Source organism: Notothenia coriiceps, unplaced genomic scaffold (genome assembly GCF_000735185.1).
Source record: "Notothenia coriiceps isolate Sejong01 unplaced genomic scaffold, NC01 NC01_scaffold00031096, whole genome shotgun sequence".
Lineage (NCBI taxonomy): Eukaryota > Metazoa > Chordata > Actinopteri > Perciformes > Nototheniidae > Notothenia > Notothenia coriiceps.
In genome coordinates, this window is record NW_011363797.1 from 112 (window position 1) to 3,814 (window position 3,703).

A 3,703-nucleotide genomic window follows, 5' to 3' on the forward strand; every position below is an offset into this window, starting at 1 on the left:
GAGCTGGTGCCCTCTGAACCTTGTAGTGCAGTAAAAGTAATTGCATAGTGCATAAAAACAATTGATATTTATTTAAAAATCATACATTTCAGAATCAGAATTAGAGAATAATGAGTTAGGATATCAAAAACAATGACATCATTTAAAACAATAATTGATAAGTCACAATCGTCGTAAGACCGCCCCGGGATTCCACCGGGTCGTCTGCGCCGCGTTACGTATGCGCCACGGTTTGGTTCCGACCTACTCCTATGCTCCTCCAGCGTCAAACCCATGGTCAAACCCCACCGGGCGCGTTTCAGAAGCTGAGCGTCTTGCGTGCCGGCTCGCAGTTTTTGGTGATTTGGGCATATTTCCTGGACAGGCTACTTTGTACAGACAAAGTTAATAATAATTGTAATAGTCCAGTTATAAACGACATGAATCAAAGATGTGTTGCTGTATTTTAGTGGTAAAAATTATTTTATTTATTATTATTTCATTATTATTCTATAATTTACACAGTGCCTGTAAACCGGAGGAGAATGCTGCATTTCTCCTCGAAAGACTACGGAGGGATAGGGTCTGCAAAATTAGTTTATTTTGGGGATTGACACAAATCTTTCTTTCTTTTTTTTCTTGTAGGCCTATGTCTTTTAAGCGATTAGAAAAACCATTTGGAGTCAGTTATAAACAATATAAAATGAGGGCTTACTGCTTCTGCACTTATACAATAAATGATATTTACCAATAATAATGACCATATTAATCATGTCAGACAAAGATATGTTTGGAAAAATTACGACTTAAAAAAAAAGAAATACGCTATATATATCATAGTTAAAATATGAACGTAAAAAATCGGAATACATGTCAATATTGTTGTTCTTATTATCTTATTTGCTAAACGTTTTTGTGTAGTGCTTTTTATGTTGTTGTATTATTTTAAAATATGAACGTAAAAAAATCGGAATACATGTCAATATTTTTGTTCTTATTATCTTATTTGCTAAACGTTTTTGTGTAGTGCTTTTTATGTTGTTATATTATTTTATTACGCTTATTTATTAATGTTCACCACCACGTTTTCCTAGGACTGACGTTCTTAGGTGGGGTGATTCCGCTTTGAACAGGTTTTTCTATTGCCACTGTTCTTGTTTTTTTATGAACTGAATAAAGTTGCTTTAAAAAAAATTCAAAACATTTAAACCAATCAGAAGCGGGCTCTACTGTCTTTTCGGCCAATCAGATTCCACAGCATTTTCGACGCGTCAGAGAGTATAAATAACCCCCCCGAGGAAAATCACGTCAGTTACTTCTTACACTGGACCCATAAAGGCCTTGCTGTGAGAGATAACTTGGACTTTTCCTCTTATTCATCAAACTCCGTATACTCCACATATTCCGAAAATGGTGAGTACGATAGTACAGCTTTTGTCTACTGAAAGTATGTATATTCAACCAAATTCAATGCTCCGAACGTGTGTCATCATGCGAAAACGTAACAAGCTTACCGTTTACTCTTTAAAGAAGACGCATCAGATTTTAAAATGTTAACAAAAATGTTGAGGTGTAAGATGAAAAACCAAACTTCGTCATGTATATGTCGTTTAAACTGTGATGTTGATAAATTAAGTGTAACTCGACGGAACTAAGATGTCGCAGTGACGCATTTACAATCGGCGCCAATTGTTGGAAATGTATACACTTCCTGTCTCCTTTGTGGGCGGGTTTAACGTTTTTATATTTAAACAATTAAATATTGACACGAATGTAAAAAAAAAAAGTCTTTCAATTGCAGTTCATCGGGGCGTTTTCTTTTTTTTCTTACGTTTGAAATTTTTACTCGTCAATAGAATTAACGTGTTGCCAAATCTCGCGAGAGTTATTTTTGCTGCGACGTTTGTGTCGAACACGGTGTATGTTCGTGTCATGTTAGAGAGACAAGCGAACTGGGTCCAGTGTTAACTAAGTTTAGCATTGGGAGAGAGACGATTAATAAATGTGTTAACGTTCAGATATTTTACGCCAAAAGTGCCACCATTAATTGCCCTCAGGGGTGTGGCATTGGTGCAGCCCGTGTGACACAGAACATTTAAAAGCGTAATCTCCTTTTTTAATCCCGTCTGCATACAGCTGCGTCATTGTGCTTTTGGTATTAGACATATGAACAGTATTTAGCCTTATTTTTTAATAAAGGGTTTTCTCTTCAGATGACAAGTGTGTCAGGTAAAATGATATATAATTTGGTTATTAAAAGAGCCTTTATCTCTGGAGCAGTCCTCCACATGTGGCAATATGTTTGAATATATATTTTTAGATTTGCACAAGAATAAGTCAACTAAGGTTCCTTTATGATATTGGCTTAACAACCTTTTTTTTTCTCGTTACAGCGCGAGTGTCTGTCCATCCACGTCGGTCAGGCTGGTGTCCAGATTGGCAATGCCTGCTGGGAGCTTTACTGCCTGGAACATGGGATCCAGCCGGACGGCAGGAAGCCCGGTGACCAGTCAATTGGAGGAGGAGACGATTCCTTCAACACCTTCTTCATGGAGACTGGATCGGGAAAGCACGTCCCCAGAGCAGTTTTTGTTGACCTGGAGCCCACTGTCATTGGTAAATTCACATTAATTATAAATGATAAAAGTTCTGAAGGCTTCTTTTTATTTACCCCTCGTACAAAGCTTCCAATAAATTAATGCTCATTCTCCTTAGATGAGGTGCGCACTGGGACCTACCGCCAGCTGTTCCACCCTGAGCAGCTGATCACTGGCAAGGAGGATGCTGCCAACAACTACGCCCGTGGACACTACACCGTCGGCAAGGAGGTCATCGACCTTGTCATGGATAGGATCCGCAAACTGGTGGGTATATTTAGAACGGAAGTCAATTTATAATTTTGCTGAAGACTATTAAATGGAAATGAATCGGTGTATTGCCAAGTAGGTTTTCACATACAAGGAGTTTGCGAACATATATTGGTGAGTACCAAAGTAACAGCGAAAATAAGTATTGCAAAGCCAATTATCATAAATAATAACATATGTGACGTATATGTTTTTAAAATAAAGATCTGTACAGTGTTTGAAACAAAGACATAAGAATCTCATATCACTCTTTCAAACGTGAGCATATTTCCCTGATTCTGGCCCACTTGCATCGGCTTCCTCCACCCTGCGAAATTCAGTTTAAGATCCTCCTGATCACATTCAAAAGCCCTCCATGGTATGGCACCCTCTGATCTGTTTTCATTTAATCTATTGTATATGTTGACATGCTGTGCACTAATAAACCCTTTAATAATTAGCTGTGGGAACTGCACTTTTTTTGCTAAAGTTATTATTATTTGATGATTTTTTTCTTCCTTTGTTTCAGTCGGACCAGTGCACTGGTCTTCAGGGTTTCCTGGTTTTCCACAGCTTCGGAGGGGGCACCGGCTCTGGTTTCACCTCCCTGCTGATGGAGCGTCTGTCTGTCGACTACGGCAAGAAGTCCAAAGCTGGAGTTCTCCGTCTACCCAGCTCCCCAGGTGTCCACCGCTGTGGTGGAGCCCTACAATGCCATCCTGACCACCCACACCACCCTGGAGCACTCTGACTGTGCCTTCATGGTTGATAATGAGCAGTGCTTGAATTGGGCCGGTACTCACCGGTACGCAGTACCGGCACTTCTGATTTTTACCCATGTGGTACCGGCACTTCTTACTGAGTACCGGCAAGGTGCC

General features: G+C 39.5%; 1 pseudogene across 1 annotated transcript; it reads left to right on the forward strand.

Annotated features, from left to right (window-relative positions):
- The first annotated feature begins 1,281 nt into the window (after positions 1–1,281).
- Positions 1,282–3,597, forward strand: LOC104959809 (tubulin alpha-1C chain-like; annotated as a pseudogene). Its single transcript, XR_799922.1, is given in 4 exon segments — positions 1,282–1,392; positions 2,373–2,595; positions 2,695–2,843; positions 3,355–3,597. The product of XR_799922.1 is annotated as a tubulin alpha-1C chain-like (transcript).
- Positions 3,598–3,703: the final 106 nt, after the last annotated feature.